The sequence below is a fragment of the Lissotriton helveticus genome, chromosome 12 (assembly GCF_964261635.1).
Source record: "Lissotriton helveticus chromosome 12, aLisHel1.1, whole genome shotgun sequence".
NCBI lineage: Eukaryota > Metazoa > Chordata > Amphibia > Caudata > Salamandridae > Lissotriton > Lissotriton helveticus.
In genome coordinates, this window is record NC_136073.1 from 362,129,392 (window position 1) to 362,150,435 (window position 21,044).

A 21,044-nucleotide genomic window follows, 5' to 3' on the forward strand; every position below is an offset into this window, starting at 1 on the left:
CATCTCCACCTTTTCACAACTTGCCTCTCTCTGTGCCCCAGTTTCTCTGACTTTTATACTGCCCGGTCTGCTTTTCCACTATCTCTCTTCCAGTGACCGTTTCGGTCTCTCTCATGCCCCAGTCTCTGCTTCTCCCTTTATCTCTCATTTATGGCTGTGGCGCAGCCCACCAGAGACATATTTCAGAGCAGCTGACCTGCACTCTCATGCAACTACTTCACGTCGCACAAACGACAACAACTTGTGCTGGGGTTAGCACCACCTAACAGGCAGAATACTCTCGTCTCAAAATGAGGGGTCATTTAAATTTCTTGATTTGTCGATTTGGCACTTTAGTTTGAAAATAATTTGGAAAGCAGAGATACAATACAAATGCAATAAAAGCAAGGGGAGCAAGGTCAGATCTGCTTGTTATTTGGGTTGACACTGGAAGAAGAAGAACAAGTTACTTACCTTCGGTAACGCTTTTTCTGGTAGATACAGTATCTGCCTGTGGATTCCTCACCTTGTGAATATCCCCCTTGCGTCAGCAACGTTCAGAAATTTTCTTCGTAGCACGCCGGCGTGGACGACGTCATAGGAGCATGACATCGCGCGCGACTCCGTCTGACGTCACCGACTCCTTATAAAACCAATGTCGGCGTGATGACGTCAGTTCCGCCCTTTTTTCCGTGACTTCGAGGCACCCGGACGGACCAATGACAGGAAATATATATATACAGTGTACATAGTACATACAAACCAAAATAGCACACATAGTGCGTAACAAAGGTATCAAAAACCCAATAAATATACAAATAAACATACAAATAAACCCAGGTATAGCAGAATGGACAACGGGGAGGTGGGTGGGCATGTGAGGAATCCACAGGCAGATACTGTATCTACCAGAAAAAGCGTTACCGAAGGTAAGTAACTTGTTCTTCTGATAGATACATCTGCCGTGTGGATTCCTCACCTTGTGAATAGAGTCCCACAGCAGTCCCCACTCCCCGAGGAGGGAGTCCAATCTGCTATACCAGGAAATCTTGGAGGACAGAACGCGCGAAGTGGCCGTCCCTCCTCACCTCAGTATCCACGCAGTAGTGCTTCGCGAAAGTGTGGAGGGAGGCCCAAGTCGCGGCTCTGCAAATGTCCTCAACAGGAACACCTCTAGACAAAGCAGATGTTGCAGACTTTGCTCTAGTTGAATGTGCTTTAATACCCTCAGGAGGGTCCTTACCCGCCAGGGAGTAGCAAATCTTGATGCACAGGATTATCCACCTGGAAAGTGTGCGCTTGTGCACCGCTCTGCCCTTCTTACAGCCAGCAAAACCCACAAAGAGTTGATCAACACGATAGTCTTTAGTCCTATCGAGATAGAAACGGACTGCTCTCTTTGGGTCCAAGCGATGAAGTCTCTCCTCCTCCTTGGAAGGGTGAGGGGGAGGATAGAAAGTAGGAAGGGTAATGGATTGTCCTAGATGGAAGGGAGTTACCACCTTAGGCAGAAAAGCAGCCCTGGTCCTGAGAACCATTCTTTCAGCATGAATGGTCAAGAATGGGGGCTTGGAACTAAGAGCCTGAAGCTCACTTACCCTCCTTGCCGAGGTAATTGCGACCAAGAAGACCGTTTTAAAAGAAAGAAGCCTCATGGGACACTTGTGCAAGGGTTCGAAGGGAGAACCCATCAAATAGGTTAACACAGGATTCAAATCCCAATGAGGAACAAACGGAGAAGGAGGGAACTTATTAGTGAGACCCTTCAAAAATCTTAAAACCACTGGAGACTTAAAAAGAGAGGGCTGATCCGGCAAACAGAGAAATGCCGATAAGGCTGAAAGATACCCCTTGACCATGGCAACAGCAAATCCCTGCTGCGCCAGAGAAAGAGCAAACTGCAAAATGTCAGACAAATGAGCCTTCAAAGGGTCAACGTCCCTCTCCCTACACCAAGAGACAAATTTAGACCATCTATACGAATAAATGGACTTAGTGGAGTCACGCCTAGCAGAAAGAATGACATCCACCACATCGTGAGGGAGAGAAAAAGAATTCAAGTTGCCCCGTTCAATCTCCAGGCATGAAGGTGTAATGTCTGGAGGTGGGGGTGTAGAACCTGCCCCTCCATCTGAGAGAGGAGGTCTGCCCTGTGAGGGAGACGGAGCGGCGGGGGAGAGGAGAGGTGGAGAAGGTCTGTGTACCACTCCCTTCTTGGCCAATCCGGGGCGATCAATATGACTTGGGCCCGGTCCTGGTGTATCTTCCTCAGAACCCGAGGAATCAAGGGTATGGGAGGAAATGCGTAAAGGAGCTGCGACTTCCAACTCAACTGAAACGCGTCCCCCAAGGCTCCTTGCATCGGATACTGGAGACTGCAGAATGACAGGCAGTGAGCATTCTCGTGAGTGGCAAACAGGTCCACCTGAGGAGTTCCCCACATCTGAAAGATGTCGTGAACCACCTCCGGGTGAAGCCTCCACTCGTGGTCGGCAGAGAACTGCCGACTGAGACTGTCTGCACAAACGTTCAGAACTCCGGCCAGATGATTTGCCATCAGACAAATCTGATGATCCTGAACCCAGGACCAGAGACGCAGAGCCTCTCTGCAGAGACACTGCGACCCTACTCCTCCCTGCTTGTTGATGTACCACATCGCGGTCGTGTTGTCCGTCAGGACCTGAACCGACCGACCGCGAAGGGAAGGGAGGAAGGCCTTGAGCGCCAGACGTATGGCCCGCAATTCCAAAAGGTTGATGTGAAGCAACCTTTCCTCTGGAGACCAAAGACCCTTGACCTCCAGGTCCCCCAGATGAGCACCCCACCCGAGAGTGGATGCATCCGTTATTACCGTGGCCACCGATGGAGGAAGTTGAAAAGGCTTTCCTTGTGATAGATTGCCTTCCACGCTCCACCAAGACAGATCCGCTGCAGTTTCTCTGGAGATCCTCACTGACTCCCCGAGATCTCCGTTGTGCTGATACCACTGCCTGCGGAGGCACCACTGGAGTGCCCTCATGTGCCAGCATGCATGGTTGACCAACAGAATGCAAGAAGTCATCAGACCGAGCAGGCGAAGAACCTTCAGGACTGGAACGACCGCTCCATTGTAAAATAAAGGAATCATTTCCTGTATATCGCGAATCCTTTGAGGTGGAGGGAATGCACGACATACAGTAGTGTCCAGTACCGCACCTATGAACAGGTTGCGCTGGGAGGGCACCAGGTGAGACTTGGGTACATTTATCGAAAAACCCAACCTGTGCAACAACTGAGTTGTCCCTTGCAGATGATGAAGCACATTCTCCGGCGACTCCGCTTTGATCAGCCAGTCGTCTAGATAGGGGAACACAGGAATCCCCGATCTTCTGAGATGCGCAGCCACCACTGCCATCAACTTGGTGAAAACTCGAGGCGCAGTAGTAAGCCCAAAAGGAAGGACCGCAAACTGTTAGTGTTGCGATCCCACCGTAAAACGGAGATACTTTCTGTGCGACTTCAGAATGGGGATGTGAAAATACGCATCCTGCAAGTCGATCGACACCAACCAGTCTTCTTCCATCAGCGCTTGAAGAACCTGTGCAAGTGTGAGCATTTTGAACTTCTCCTGTTTGAGATAGAGGTTCAAAATCCTGAGGTCCAGGATTGGCCGAAGCCTGCCATCCTTCTTGGGAATCAGGAAATACCGGGAGTAGCACCCCTGACCCCTCTCCTGCTCCGGAACCACCTCTATCGCACCCTTTCTGAACAGTGCCAGGACTTCTTCCTGCAGGAGAAGCAGGTGGTCCTCCGAACAATAACCTTGGCAAGGAGGGTAATTGGGAGGGAACTCCTGGAAGGGAAGTGCATACCCATTTTCTACGAGATTGAGAACCCAAAGATCTGATGTAACCGATTCCCAATCCCGTAGAAAATGAGTAAGCCGACCCCCTACTGGACCCGCATGATCCAGAATGGTGGATCTAGGGCTGCTTTGCTGTTGTAGGTGGGGGGGTGGGAATTAGAGGAGGAAGTTGAGGAGGAGGAGGCTTGGCGTCCACGAGCACGTCCCCTTTGTTTGCCTCTGTAAGATTTATACAAAGGGTTTTGCTGTTGTTGCTGTTGCTGGCCTTGCTTATAGGAACGAAAAGTGGATCTACCAAATCCTCTAAACTTCCTAGTGGGAGAACCTCTGAAGACCCAAAGATCTTGCTGTAGCCCGGCTATCTTTGAATCTCTCCAAAGCCACATCCGCCTTCTTCCCAAAGAGGCCTGTCCCATCAAAAGGTAAGTCTATTAAAGTGGATTGAACGTCTGCTGAAAATTCAGAAGATTTTAGCCATGCAGCCCTTCTGGTGGCAACAGTAGAACCCATAATTCTGGCAACAGAGTCTGCCGTGTCCATGCCACTCTGAATGACTAAGCGGGCTGCAGCTTGAGTGTCGGAGATCACTTTATTAAAGTTTTTCCTATCATCCTCAGGAAGCTTAGATGACAGTTGCTTCACAGAGTCCATCAAAGCATGTACATATCTCTCTAATAGACAGGTAGCATTAGTAGATTTTAGAGCCATGCTACTTGATGAGAAATTTTTTAGCAGATTGGTCCAATTTCTTTGAGTCCTTGTCTGCTGGTACTTGAGGAAGTGAACCTGCCGATCTGTTGGAACAAGCGGCCTGTACCACCAAGCTCTCAGGAGAAGGATGTGAAGAGAGGAACTCGGGGTCACCAGGTGCCACTCTGACGTCTCGCTACAGATCTGGAAACCGCAGGAGCAGTCAAAGGTTTCTTCCAAACTTCCGTTATTGGCTCAGTTAAAGCCTCAGTGAATGGAAGTGTAGGCTCTATAATGGATGAGGGTGAATGTAAAACCTCTGTAAGAATATTAGGTTTGTATTCAACAGTAGGTAATGTCAGATTAAGTAGATCTGCAGCCTTTCTAATCACAGTGTGGTAAGGTGTCACGTCCTTTGACGGTGTATCAGAAACTGAAGGTAAACCCCATTCCGGAGAAAGTTCTAGACCACTGGCACTATGGTCGTCAAAACAGTCTCCTTGATCCAGAAGTTCACCTTCCTCCACTTCAGGATCTTCAAACTCCTTTTCTTCCAAGAGGCGTTGAGCTCTGCGCCTCGACCATTCTATACGAATCGAAGTCGATGGATCCCACAACGACTCCAACGGAGTCGGATCCGGCGTCGAGCGAGGAGCCGGGGCAGCAGGAGGATGAGATTCACGAATCGGCGTGGTACCTCGATTAGACTCACGAGGTCGATCCGGAGTCGGCGAAGCCGTGTGCGGAGTCGACGACCTCGGTGGAGCCGTACCGAGCCAAGGTGTAAAAGGCGTCGGCATAAAGGGAGCCGGGGCGTAAGATTGAGGAATGCCCAAGTTGAAAGACAATGGACCCACGGGACCAACTGGTGCACCAGTGGGGTACATTGCTCTAGTATAGACTCCAAACATCGCACTAAGAAAATGCGAGGGGTCTTGTCCCGGACCAGGAAAGGGAGGATACGAACCAGTTGGTTGTTCGAAGGAGGTTGCTCCGACATCGGGTCATCCTGGTTTACAGGGACATCTACCGGAGCCGGAGTCTGAGGAACTTCTTCTACTTCATGATCCGAAGAATGGTGCAATTCCGGATCAGGTTCTTGTTCCGGCGTCGGGGAACCTCGAAGAGATTGCAAAGGAGAAGGAGATACAAAGTCCTTATGATCTTCGAGACTTTCTTTGAATCTGAAGAGTCTTTACCAGAGTGATGTCTCGAGCTATGTTTTCTCCTCTTGTGTTTCTTTTTTGAAGAGCCAGAAGCATGACCCGAAGCCGATTTGGATCTGGATCTTGACCTTTCCCTGGACCTCGACCTCGCTCTGGACCTCTACCTCGAAGCCGACCTCGATCTCGACTTCTGTCTCGACTTCGAGCGTCTGGGCGTCGATCTCGAAGATCTATCAGCTTCTCTTCCTTTTACCTTCGCTAGAAGAAGTTTAGCTTCACGTTCACGTAAAGCCTTAGGGTTCATTTTGAAGCAGAATCGACAGTTCTTAACGTCATGGTCTGATCCAAGGCACCATAAACAATCATCATGCGGATCGGTGATCGACATCATGCGAGCGCATGACCCACACTGTTTGAACCCTGTCTTCCTCGACGACATTCGACGAAGAAGGAACACTCAACAGATGAAATAGTAACACTAAACAGAAGAAGATACTAAGTATCGCAGAAGATCCCAGAAACCGTTAGCGTCGACGACGCGGAAAAAAGGGAACTGACAGCACGCCGACGTGGGTCTTATAAGGAGTCGGTGACGTCAGGCGGAGTCGCGCGCAATGTCGTGCTCCTATGACGTCGTCCACGCCGGCGTGCTACGAAGAAAATTTCCGAACGTTGCTGACGCAAGGGGGATATTCACAAGGTGAGGAATCCACACGGCAGATGTATCCATCAGAAACACGTTGGCATTTGAACACAGTTCCCTAGTGCATAATTTGCTTGCTCAGAAGGGTTAGGTTACATCCTTTTCCCCCAAACAATAGACAATTTTGCAATAGGTCTCGCCTTTGGACCTTAGAATTGTTTAGTTATGCAACAGTTGATGTGGTTGCACCAAGGATATTGTGCTGGATAACTAAACACTTATAAAGTCCAAAAGGCGAGACCTACTGGCTATGCCAATGCTTGTTTATTTCGTTTTAGAGAGATTATATAGTAGAATTTGCCATGCGAGGTAAATTCAAATAAATGACAACTACATCATTGAGCGCCAGTTCACTGGTATTGAGGTTGTTTTGCTAAAACATGAGGGGGTTCTGGTGACATCATAAACCACGTAGTCTAACCCAGAGATTGCAACTAGTTATGTATTTTTTGTATTTCATGTTTATTTTGGGGTACTTAGCTTGACACACCAGAGTACACAGCTAACAACGGCTGTGAACAGAACGCATCTTTAATGACTAACTTGTTGATAAAACAACTGAAAATGGTATGGGTCAATGAATTTGTGCGTCTGTGGCTGCACCGTTTACCAAATAATTCGCAAATTTGACGAAAATGTTACTTGTAGCTCAAATGGATAAACTATTGCTAGAGAATGGGCCACCAATTTGCAGCTCTTCAAATCGGTCCATTTAATATATTTGGTGATTCTAGTGGGGTTACCTTTTTCAATTGCCCATGCCAAGCAGCAGATGGCCATGTAGGGGGGGCAGGGATGCTACCCAACTAGGTGCTAAGAAGGAGGGCTTTGGGCAGGAGAGAGGACTCCACTGTCAATTTGTTTCCAGTTTGGGTATGCCGTGGAACACTCAAGGCACAAGAAGCTGTGGCCAAATGCCAAGAGCCTAACTGTTCCTACCGTTGCGTAATACCTGCAGTAAATTACCTGCACTTTCTTTAAAGTAGATGGATGGTTAACAGCTTTAAACATTTACATCCACCAATGAATGGTTTGGTGGCAAAATCAAAGAATGTCAAACACGTTTTTCTATATATTTGCTCTCAGAGCATACAGCTATCAAGATTTATAATTTCTGCATAGATATATATAGTTCTCTTTGCTTTTACAAATTGGTAATTTTAATGAGCAGTTGTCAACCAGAATTTTGTTTGTAAGTTCACACTGATAACTTTTGTGCAAAAGCACACCTTTAAGCTCCTTACAACACGAAGTCGAACTTGTGGCAATTTAACAGATGTCAATTTTGTGTTATAGATAGGTTACTTGATTGTAAAATGAAAGCAAACAGAAAAAGTTTGCATACTGACAAATGCAATTTCTCCATTTTCGTTTTGCTGGGGCGAAATTCAAGTCAGCGTGTCTGCAGGCTACTCATTTAATTATACTGCATATATAAAGAATAATTAATATCTCCATTTGCATAGCTCTCGGACATAATTTATAATAGATTGAGGGTGCAAGAAAGTTATTGTGTGTGTGTGTGTGTGTGTGTTGTGTGGGGGGGGGGGGGTAATTACCACCTCAAAGAATAATCACAACCCTAGTCAGGGTGAACCCTCAAAGTCATTCAACTGAACTCAACCTCCTGGTAGCTATGGAACAGAGCAAACAGGATATATAATGTGAAAAGTACTAATGCAGTATCAAAACAGTAATAACGTAGATATGCAAAGTAATAAAAATCCCAAACCGAATATAATAAACAAAATGACAATGTGACAAAAATCCAATAAATGGAAACATAAGAAATTTTAAGTAGGAATAGTACCAAAAAGCACATAGTGCTAATTACAGTCAAGGATGTGAGCAACTTGGACCTATATGCAAGTAGACGCTGACCATGATGGAGCATCAGTCAGGTACACCTACTAGGTTTGTCTGGGTCAAAGATTTTACCTTCGGACTTTAATTCCACTAGGACCTCGGGGGGGGGGGGGGCACTTAGAGACTCACAGGGTGTCAGGCAGAGGGCAACAGTCCAGGTCAAGTTGTCACTAGTCAGCTGGATAGTTGCAGGAACAGTCTTCTTGTAGCTTGTTTTTTCCCTAGTAGCTTTAACAGGGTCAGCCTTATCACCCTTGGAGTCTACTTATTTCTCCTCGGTACCAGAGGGCGCCGGTCCAGTCATGTAGGACTCCTTGCAGGTCACAGACAGCAAGCTCAGTCCTTTTCTGATCTTCCTCAGGTTGAGGAGTGTTCTGAAGTGGCTGCCTGGAGATGCCACATTTATGCCCGAGATATGGTGGTGGGTGGGAAGGACTCTGGGGCATGCACAAACCAATGGGGTAAAAGTTATGAGGGTCAACCCAACCCACTTTGAGCATTTTTACAATTGTGGAAGTCTTCAGCCATACTACACTTGGGCTCTGGTGATTTGTGTGTGTGTGTGTGGGGGGCGGAGGGGGGAGAATTGGTGTACTATGGTAAGCCCAAGATTGTAATCTATATTCTGGCTTTCTACATAAGACAACAAGGCCTGCATCAATGAAAAATAGCTTTTGGGTGCTAGTTATTGAAAGGGCATCCTGCTTTGTGGAATACAAGGCCTACATAGGAGTGATGTATTTGTATTTAAGAACTGAGGTTTTGACCTGTTAAAAGGGTTTATTTTTGCAGGTTAAATTGCAGTGTTTACACAACCACAGTAAGGCTTTAATAGTAGGCCTGAAGCCATGATTTACAATGTCACTGTTGAGGATGGCATGATAGGTGCTGCAATCCAATAGTGACATTTAACCTACAGGCCCTGGGTACATTTTGGACCATAAAGTAGGGACTTCTAGGTAAGCTAAATATACCATGTTTAAACTGGAGCACTAGCACTTTACTACTAATTAGCAGGGATAAAGTGCACATAGTTACATTACCAGCAAAATAAAGGGTCTAGAAAAAGATGGAAATTATGGGGAGGCCAGGCAGAAAAGGCATATTTCCTACTTAGGGGTTGAACGTTTTATTCTGACATCTTGCTCTTAGATTGCAATATAGTGCATAGCTCACCTGGGTGCAAATCTCAAGACGTTTTGCTCTATAATTGTATATCATTGTGTAGGCCTTTGATAGACTGATGCCAAACATGCCAACTGACTGATTTCCCTGTTTAGCTTAATAGACACAATTGCTGCAAACTGAATTACATTTTGAATCTCTTTCCATTAGATTTATCAAGTAGTGTCAAGCTTTCAATATCCCTAGTGTCTAAACAGCCAACTGAAATCTTGGAATTCTTTTTCTACTTCCCATCACATTGGCTCGTTTGTTTTGATCTGTGGACCAGTACAACCAAAATTAATTGAAAATAAAAATGCTAACTGATCGAATGTTAGATTTATGCAATCATTTCAATTGGGCATTTGCAGCGGTCAATGGCATTCCTTGTCTTTTCACGCTGCTAAAGTGTTTCAAATGTCTCAAAATCATTTATCTTGACATGTACCAGTTGTTATGGTATTGATTCTGCTACACCATGTGATAAACCTTTCCATGAGATTAGAGTGATTTGCTTTTAGTGTCTGATATGTGCTGCTAGAATACCTAAATATAAAAAGTTATTTTCTGTTTGGTGGCTAATAATTCTAGAGCTGTGTCTCAGTCAGTGGGTATATCATTATAGGCACAATTTTCTTTCTGTTCTTGAGGTTGACAGGTTTGCTTGACAAACAGATACTTCTATTCCTCCTCAGTGGGTCTAATGTAAAACAAACAGTGTCATCCTCTGCACATCCTTTCAGAAAAGAGAAGGAAGGTTCATTGGAAATATGGGCACTTTGTCATTAGAGAACAGTAAAGTGTCATCCAACAAAAGTCATTTCCAAAATCCATTCCAACTCAAAAAAATGTTTACCTCCACCCCTACAACTTTTGTAGACATTTCATTTTCATAGCAGTTTAGACCTGTCTGAAAGTATCAGGTGTGATTCCTATAATAGTGCCATGTCAACACCTAGAATAGATCCACAGTTAAGTAATTGTTTTCCGTTTCAATCAATATTCAAGGAAAATGCAATATTTCACATGGCGGATCTACCTTCTGGGTCAGCTCAAGTTTATGTCCCCTTTTTCCCCCCACACACATATCGGCCCTCATTTCGATGTTGGGCGGAATCACTTCTGCCTGACACCGCATCTGTCATGGGACCGAACGACATCCTGTCGGCGGCCCGACCGCCTCATTGGGATGCGAGCGACCCAACAATGTTGGTTCGCATTCCTACATTTTACTATGGCAGCATGCATTCCGGCTGCAAAGCATGCTCCCATAGTAAAATGGGAGGTGCGTTTATCCCCGTGGCAAGTGCAGGGATCAACTGGGGCGCCATAGGGGACCCTGATGGGGGACCCCAAAGACACTTTCCGACATGGTTTCCATGTCGGACAGACCGGCATGGAACCATATCGGAAACAGTCATCGTAATCTCAAGGGAGGAAAGGCCCGCACTTGAGATTACTTGCCGCATTCCGACTAGCGGACAGGCTCTCTGAGCCAGCCGCTTTGACCAATCTGATTCCTTTCAGACCGCCTCCATCAAAATGAGGCGATTGGAAAGGAATCCCTCTGTCCCATTACGTCCATACGTAATCAGCCCCTTAGTTGAACTTGCAAAGGGGATCGAGCAAGTCTACACTGGGGGATGTTGCTATATGTTGTGTAGTACACATTGTACAATGTCGAGCAGTCCCACGTTTGACAGTAAGCATTATGAGCATAAAGATTTATGGAGAAACTGAGTGCAGGGGTAAGTTTATGACTGTGCTTTATTTAATGTTAGAAGTGGCATGTCCAGTTAGTTTTCAAAATGATACAAATGTGTTCAGTTCTCTCTGCAACATACCATTTTAGTTGGGTGTGAAGAGCAAGAGTGAATTGTCGCTTATTCTTGTTGGTCCTGCAAGCTGTATAATATATTCAGTTTCCCCCCCCCCCCCCAAGACATTTTCTGGTAAAAGTATGCTTTCTTTTGGTTTCTAACCTCTTTAGGAAAGTCTCTTAATATGATGATTTTGTAGTCTTTTAAAACGATTTGTCATTGGAACTTGCACGTAAGACAGGTTTAGGCAAAATGGCAGGCTAATGCATGGGAAATTGGCTGATCCGTACCAGCAATACAGAAACCAGACCATGCAGGTAAGAAGCTTAAAAAATGAAATAAAAATAAAATATAAAGCAATACACCGCATGAAAATCAGAGCTGGAATTTCACTTCAGATTCTGTCTAATTAAACCCACATGCATCATAACAGAGGAAAGTGCCTTAGATAATATTTTTCTCTCTCCCCTCCACCCTTCAACAGCAATCTGAACTGCTCATCCTTGAACGATGAGAGCAATCACTTCCTGTCAACATTTATATTTGCCCGTCCAAAACAGGCTGTTCTCTACAAGAAATCGAATAAATCTGACGCGAGCAACCTAAGAGGGACTCAAAAATGGACACTTTGTTGTGAGTCTTTGAAGACTGATCCAGGCATGAACACTGACAGAACAACCTAGCACGCGGCTGGAAGGGCAAAGTGGTAAAAAACACTATTCTATCTGAGAGACTTTTTGACATCATTCAAAAGATATTCAGGTCAGTAAGCGCCTTACTTATACTCAAAACTGGTTTACACAAGTATTGAGGAATCAGCATACCTTCTGGGGGAAAAGCTGAAGTAGTCGATACGTGGGGCACATTTACAAATGAAGTTCTTCATAGGAAGAAAAAAAAAAAAAAAACACAATGGAAAGCATTTGGGAGACCAAGAGAACTTAAACGAAATCTCTGTGGGATAAAATGTATGATAATTACAAAGTCTAAAGATTAAAGACAAATCTGGACTTATCCGCAAACTAAATGGAGCTGCTTGTTCCTTTAATGTTAATATTGAGAAACTGATATGGTAGAAAATTCATATCAGTTTTGCACACTTCCTACTCAATACAGATTAGAAAATACTCGTTAAGTTGCTGACGGGCAGACTAGCACCGGTGGTCCCTGACCTGATCCATAACGACCAAAATGGATTTGTGCCTGCACGGAGAACATCACTGAATCTACGGTGGTTTTTCAGAGTGGCATCAAATGCCATACAGGGATGGCCCAGAGCGGGGTGTCTCATACTAGACCTGGAAAAGGCATTTGACTGCTTAGAATGGAGCGATCTGTCAACAGTATCGTTGCAATATGATCTGGGCCTGGGGTTCCTTCAGATGGTCAACTTGCATTACAAAAATCCCACAGTCCGTGTGTGAGGTTGCGGCCACACATATCCGATGCCCCCTATCACTTCTCCTGTTCAAGCTTGCGATAGAGCCCCTAGCGGCAGCGATACGTACAACACTGGGAGTAGGTATACCTCTTGGGGATGCGACACACCAAGTGTCACTTTATGCAGATGACCTACAGGTTTACGTGAAGGATATACCTGATCAACTGGCGCACATACTGCAGGACTTTGCGGCCATCTCGGGACTACGAGTGAATGCTGGCAAAACCCTGCATCTATGCGTTCGAGAACATAACCACTGAACCGAGCCAGCACCTCACCATACAGTATTTGCACGTCATGGGGCGTGGACGACACCTTATACGATGGTTTGCGGTGTCACTCCGAACTCATGAGGCGCTAAGTTTAGATCCACTCCGCCGTAAATGGGAGCTGGACTTGGGGCGACAATTGGCAGATAAAGAATGGGAAAGGATGCTTAAAAGTCCAGTGCATATACCTCGCAACATGAGATTTTGTCAAATACAATTATTCATTGTTCATAGAGCATACCTCACGCCTGCGATGATAATTGGGTACATTCACTGCATGGGCAAGACATGTCCAAGATGTGCCGAACAGGGGGCTGAGTTGATACACATGCTATGGAGCTGCCCTAAAATATCCACATATTGGCACACAATAAGCAGACTGCTACATGCATGCACAGGCCGCGACATACCCTTTGAATGGACAGTATCCCTATTACACCACTTCCGGAGGACCCCCTCCACAAAGGTCACATCCATGTTTCTAGACTTGGGGATAGTGGTCGCTAAGCTCCTTTTAAATTAACGATGTAAAGTGAAGGACCCGCCACACACGCGCGTGTGGCGTTGCTCGCTGTTAGCATGGGCCAAAGCGGAGGGGATTGGCATTCAGCAGGAAGAAACACTGGGACTGCATAAAGAGCCCATAGCGCCCAATGGGGAGGAATCCTCCATGCGCTACAGCAGATGGGGGAGGAGGGCTTGGAGGCGCGCTCTGTAAGGGAGGAGCGCAAACAAACACAGGGAGGCGCGCACACCATCGGGGACAGGCCGTGATACTCCATGAATACATATGGACTATTAGATTGCCTACATAGGAGTAGACATCACTAGCAAGGTGGGATACATAACAGGTTGCTTGGAAATCACTAGGGAGTTGCGTGCGGGAGGGCAGCGGGAGGGATTACCACACATACACTGGTCACTGTTTCTTTTGTTCTCTATTGTACCATCTGTTTGGAAGCCCATGGCGAATGTACATGAAGGACATTACATGGAACACCACTACGGTACTCCCATATATTCAAGCTGTACCCTATGCAATATGTACCACTGACTGAACACCATGGCCTATACTTGATCCTCAGGGGAGGGACGTCCGTCAAAAATGCAGTGAAATGTATGTCACACTGCTGATTAATGGTTGTATACATGGACAGCTACCCAAACGTCTGTTGCCTTACATAAGAATGCAAAACAAAAAACAGATTTAAACAAAATCAGTTTTGCACAGCTCAGAATGGAAAGGGTCGTACGTTATTAACATGAGAGTTGAGGCAGAGTCACCTCCTAAGGGCACAAATAAGACACGAGAGCGATAATCACCAGAAAGGAATCTTCCCTCCTGAGGCGGAAAGCCGGGAGGTCTCTCGCTATCACTTTCCCCTGGCACCTTTGAAGTAGCGTTTTTATTCTGTTCACATTGTTTACATTGCTGCTTGACTAAGAAGCGCTTTTTAACATTGTGTATTGTGTTTGTACCGTGTGTGCTTGATTACAAATAGCACTTTTAAATTGCTCTCAGCGGGCCTGACAGCGCTTGACCACTAAGCGCTCAGACCAAGAGACCCCTCAGCGCTCTTGAGCGCTCTGTGACCTCCCCCTTCCCTGAACCGCCCTCGGTAGAGCTTCGGTATTGGCGGCCATATTGAGTGTGGGCCAGGCCAATCGCGCGCTCTAGCAGCGCCATAAAAAGAATGGTCACGACTCCGCGCAGCGGACGCGTGCTGCGGACGCGCCGGACCTGCGCCGGAGTCGTGCCAGAGTCATGCCCGTTTGCGCCCGTTCGTGACCTGTCGGGACTTAGGGCCATGTCCCCTGGCACTTTCACCCTATGCCCCCCATTATACTCCCGCTCGATACTCCTTTCATTGAAAGGGAAACCCCCACCCCAATGTTGCCACTCTGTTAACGTCGATTCCGGCTGTCTCTCCTGCATACACTGTCCCTTTAGGATAACGGAGGCCACCATTAATACCACTCTTGGCACCAAAAATACAAAAGGAGAGGCTGTCCTAAATATGGCTTTGGTTAACTGCCGTTCTCTACCAAAGCATGCCACAGAAGTTGCTCTACTAATCGAAAATTCCCAGTTGGATATTCTTTTTTTAACAGAAACGTGGCTTGGACTGTCATCTGGTCCCGATATCGTCCGTGCCTTACCATCTGGTTATTTGATCCAACATAAGGATCGAGGACCGAAGGTTGGTGGAGGGATTGCTATTGTGTACAGGGAACACCTAGCTTGTCGCCTGATCGATTGCCCTATCCCAGATTGTGAGAGTATACAATTCTCCATTGCACAATCCCCAGAAGTTTCTCTCTCGGGCTTTCTAATTTATCGCCCCCCCGGCTTGATAGGTCAATTCGCAGAAGGACTAATTGAAGCCACCCTGGATGCGGCCAGCAAGGTCTCCAATTTTATTGTGCTAGGAGACATGAACCTCCACTTTAATAACTCCCTGGATACTACTGCACAGGAATTAATTAAAGATCTAGCCATCTGTCATCTTAATCTGATCGTTCAGCTTCCCACCCACCTCAAAGGGAATCTCCTAGACCCTATTTTTTCCAATGTTCTACACTTGTCCGCAGATGATCCATACCGGATCCCTTGGTCTGACCATATGGTGATTCCCTTCTCATGGAAAATTACCAGACCCATCCAAAAAAAATCTTCCCACAAAATTTTAAATAGACGCTGGACAAAATTGGAATCCGGTGATTGGATTGAATCGCTAAAGCAGAGCGAACCTCTGGCCAATCAAAACATTGAAAAGGCTAACGCAGATTTTATCATTGGATTGAGCTGTCATTGGACAAAGTGCTCCCCAAAAAAGAAATCGCACACAAAAAAAGTTCCAATAAACAGCCCTGGTTCAACTCAGACCTCAGGCTACTCAAGCAGGAATGCAAAAAAGAAGAAAGGCTATGGCGAAAACATTTCGACAAAGAGAAGAAAATTATATATAGATCATCCATAAAAAAATATAAATCCGCCCTTAATACAGCTAAATCCATCTACTATGCTGAAAAAATTGAAATTTCTGCTAATGCCCCTAGAGAAATGTTCAGAATAGTAAAGACACTGATAAAAGCCCCCGACCCACCTTCCCCCGAACTCTCTCCAGAGGAATCTGGTGTGCGCTGCAATGAACTTGCAAGCTTTTTTTCTACAAAAATCAAAAACATTCTTCTCTCTCTCCCCCCCCTTCCTGTAACTGAACCAAACCAGCTGCTGATGGATGCTTCAAACGTCACCTCACCCCGCCTGGCATCTTTCCTCCCGCTTAATAGCGAACTCTTTCCCGCTCTTTTCAATTCCATAAAAAGTGGTTCTCCTCTTGATCCTGCACCTATGGCTATCCTAAAACTCGCCTCACCCTATGTAAACAATTATATCATTAATCTTGTAAATGCCTCACTGGAATCTGGTGTGGTACCACAAGATTGGAAACTGGCCATGGTAAAGGCCTTGCTAAAAAAAAAAAATAATTTATCCCGACGATTTTTCAAACTATCGCCCAATTTCCCTCCTTCCCGGTATCAGTAAGCTTACCGAAAAATGGGTAAATAAACAACTAGCATCATACCTGGAGACCTATGACTTGCTACACCCTACCCAAACGGGATTCCGAAAGGGACAAGGGACCGAGACAGCCTTGTTAAGAGTGGTCGAGGATTCCAGGAGGATTTTGGACGCAGGTGGCAGCGCGGCCATCATCCTCCTGGACCTCAGTGCCGCTTTTGACACGGTTAATCACCGTGTCCTTCTGGCTCGCCTCGAGAGGATTGGAGTCATGGGCAAGGCCCTTGAATGGCTTCGGTCCTTTCTTAGTGACAGAATCTTCAGGGTCTTCTCAGATACCAACTGCTCCCTCCCCGTGCCATTGCAGGGTGGGGTACCACAGGGATCTTCCCTTAGCCCCACACTGTTTAACATATATATGGCACCATTAGCGGAGGTTGTAGCCCCTTTTGGAATCCAGCTGATAAGCTATGCTGACGATACTCAGTTAGTGGTCTCTCTAAATCGGGTGGACCACCCCCCAAACAATCTACGTAGCTGCCTGGAGGCGGTGGCGAAATGGATGGATGCATCCCACCTGAAATTAAATGGGGGAAAAACTGAGCTAATGCTGCTGGGAAGGAAAGCCACTTTTAACAACACCATCTTGTGGCCTCCCTGTATGGGTCTCGGGCCCACTCCAAAATCTGAAATAAAAACCCTTGGCTTCTGGCTTGACACGGAACTGTCTCTCAAAATACAGGCAAGAAAGACTGTAGCCACTTGCTTTGGCTTAACTAAAACAATTCGGAAAATCCTCCCTCAGCTACCAGAAGCTGCAAAAAAAACCATAGTCCAGTCGCTTATTTTATCAAGGCTGGACTATGGGAATGCACTCTATCTGGGCGCCCCCATTTCAGTTATACGACAACTTCAGATCGCCCAGAATTCCGCAGCAAGACTACTTACCGGAACCAGTCACCGCATATCAGCTGCACCATCACTTAGGACTTTGCACTGGCTCCCCATAAAGGAGCGGGTGCATTTTAAATCTCTCTGTCTGGTCCACAAAACTTTTTATGGGAATGGCCCTCCCATCTAGGGATCTCCGTTCAAAACAGCAAAACCTCCTCACAATCCCCAGGACCTACAGAGCTCGAACAGGGGACCGCCTGTTCTCGCGTAATGCAGCTAGATTGTGGAATGCCCTCCCTCTTCCACTTCGCTTAGAGCCCAGTTTGACTGTCTTTCGGAAAAAGATAAAAACTATTCTGTTTCCCAACACATAATTACATTCGCCCAGTCTACGTCAGATCTTTATTTCTCTCTCTCTTTCTGGTTAACTATCAAGCGCTGGGATGCTCTCGAGTAGCCATGCGCTATAGAAGAACCTTTTCAATTCAATTCAAGTTGCTACTCAAATGGTGTCCCAGGACCAACTGGTCTGCAGGTTCTTCTTTTTATACCAGGAATGATTTGTGGATTTTGTTATATCCCTTATTTGGAGCTGGCGGTCCTGCACCCACTTTATAAAAACAGGGGCATTAGAAGTTACAAAAATCTATGGGCTTAGTTTCCTACTATATATTGATGCCAAAGCTTATGATCCTCTTAGAGGAATTGAAGCTTTGAGTGAAAGACTAATCTGCCCCATCTTTCAGACAAGACTTTTGACATAAATGCACTACTAATATCATGACCCACCACTGTGCCGGCACTTCTCATTTTGTTAAATACTCTGCATCCTCGGACAAAATCGACATGTCCTAGATTTTACCCATTTTTAATTTGAGACATCCTCTTTGGTTTAGCAGATTATGATAGCAGCTAGCTTGTGTCAACATTGGTAAGTCCGTTTATGCTTTCTGCAAGAACACACTATTTTAAGTTCTCCACACTACCACGTTGCTAGGCTCTAACAGGAACACTATTTGAGCGATTAGGTTAGAATTAAAAGTAGCAAACCCTTCCGTTACCCACATCTTGACTTTTTGCCTTCAATTAAGTGTGGCTTTGAAGATTTTTGTGGCAAATTTGATCTTCAATGCACCTCACAAATGCAGCTAGAATTTACCCTTTACAACAAGATGTGGCACCATTAGCTTTATTCATGACACGGTCATTGCATGAAAAGTCTAGCTCCTGGATCGTTTACATTCCTAAACTGGTCTGAGCTTTGTCGAGCGGTCTTAATTTCCTCTCAGCATTAAAAGCCCTTGAAGAAGGCAATTCAAGTTTTAGGAGCTGCAAAGGAATGTCAATTTTAGGACCCACTTTGCTTACCAAGCCATAACCACCTCTGGGCTGCTCACCTATACAGGCATTTTGTTTCCTCTGCCAGCAATTTAATGGTTTCGAGTGGAAGGCATAAATAATGCTCATCCTATCCTGCGCGTTAGGCATCGCTGTTGGTTTGTTTAAAACAAAAAATAAACAGATTTTAAATAATGGTTTTTTATCCATATTGTTCTTTTATTATAACAATTTTAAATAGGTAACATTTCATTATATTTCTTGTCATGATCCTGGTATGTTTTGCATTACATGTCCTCTCTATTTCAAAACACTAGGAGATCTCAAATTTTAGCATTTGAGAAAGTTTGTTTCTAGGAGCTCTTCTCTCAAATTAGATTTAGAACGTCAAAATATGATGCAGATTATAGAGTTGCATCATCTTCTATAGTCTTCCATATAGGATATGGGTATCCTTACACTCTGTTTGAATTTGTAAGAGAATAAAATATCTGTCCTGCTTCTCTGAAAAGTCTAAATTTTTCTTTCACATCATTTTGAGGAGGTGTTTAATTGGTTAGGTAGTGGGACCTTGGGTTATCAGAATCTTAGAGGGCTCAATTCTTCAGGAAGCAGACCGGATTATATTATAGAAGAATATTTAAAGATCTTTTAGTAGGGCCTTTACTGCAGTAGGTGATGGTGAATGATTGTCTATTTTCAAGCATATTGCACCAAACTACATTTGTTACACTTTTTGACCATGTACAGTGCTTTATCTTTTGGAAAGGTTTGTGAAATACAAATACAGGGTCTTTTGAGGAAGGCATGTGGAGGTGAAAGAGCAAACCTCTCCCCCAAAGACACATGTTGTGGATTGCTACATTCCTGAGAGCTTCAAAGAAGAAAATCAAATCCTATCTGGAAATACATTATAAAACAAATGGGAGCTCGAGCCTCTCACTCACTGATTGTATTCAATACTGCAACCACACATTCCGTGCCCTTTAATGTGTTTCACTCTGATCATCACTGAATGACAATCGTGACAAGCAATCTCCTTGTAACTTTTTACTCCCAGACACATGTTTAACCTCAAAATTGTACTACTGAAGTTTGGATGCCAATCTAATCAATCGCGCAGATGTGTTTCAAAACCCTTACCCCGGAGTATGTGCTTGAGCAGCTTATGGCCAGTAAGCAGATCAAATTTACATCCCCAAATGTAGGCTTTAAGTTTTGTACTGCCCATGTGACAGCCAAAGCTTCTCTTTCTCTGGTACTGTAGTAATCACGGATAGTTTGAGTGTCTTGTACGCAAATGCAATGGTCTGCTCTTTCCCGTTGACCTACAGGCTCGAAACTGCTTCAAGACAAGTTAAACTGGCATCAACAGCGATTATGCATTTACGCCCGGCTCTGAAAGGTTTCAACACAGGAGCCTAAACTAGGATCCATTTTATCTTACGGGAACACCTCCTCCAATTCTTCAGTCCAAGCAAACTTCACTCCTTTTCGCAAAAGCATTCTTAATGGTTCCCCCAGACAATAGTACGCCTGAACAAATCGAGCATAGTACTTAGCAGGACAGAGAAATGACCTAAGGCCATCCTTGTACTTTGGTGCGCTGGCTTCTTATATGGCTTTTATAAGTGAGAACTTCGGCGTTACGCCTGTTGACGATGTGGTATGACCCAAATATTCCAATTTTTGGACACCAAATTGGCACTTGCTCCTTCTAATTGTCGTACCAGTTTTCAATAAGGTGCTCAACACTTTATCCTAAATGCCATTACAGGTCTGTATGTCTTTCCCAAATATCAGGATGTCCTCCGCAATGGGAGCAACAGCCGATGAGTCACTCCAGAAATTGGGCCTACTGCGACGCCCAAAGCAAGATGACCACTGTACGTGGCAACGTCACAGCACATAGGTTGGAAAACCAGTCGGCAGGTTGCGAGTCTATGCAGAGCGTTGCTACCAGAGGACGTAGAGCTGCAACAGGAGTGTATACCGCGTGGGCACTGTGGCAGTGAAAAGGAATGGCTAATGTGTGACAGAGGTTGCTAAGTAACTCATACAGCAGCGCAAGGATGCACCTCTGAGTAACTGGTGGCAAAAAACGAATAAAAGCCCAAAACGTGCAAGAGCGGAAATCTGCTCCGCAGCAAAGAAAATACACACAAACTAGCACAAATGCAGTGTCGCAACCTGCACAATGTGCGCATCCAAACCTCAACTAGGCTCCACAAATCGGTCCGAAGATCGGCTCAGGAAACAGGAGATTGTCTGTGCTTGCATGGTCTGTGGGTGAGGAGAGTACCAAAAATCCTCACCAATATGAAGCAAGTAGTCCAACTCCTCA

General features: G+C 45.4%; 1 protein-coding gene across 1 annotated transcript in view; it reads right to left on the reverse strand.

The window, feature by feature from the left end:
- The window catches only part of DNAJA2 (DnaJ heat shock protein family (Hsp40) member A2), a 123,375-nt gene that overhangs the window by 52,198 nt on the left and 50,133 nt on the right, over positions 1-21,044 (reverse strand). The window lies entirely within an intron of this gene.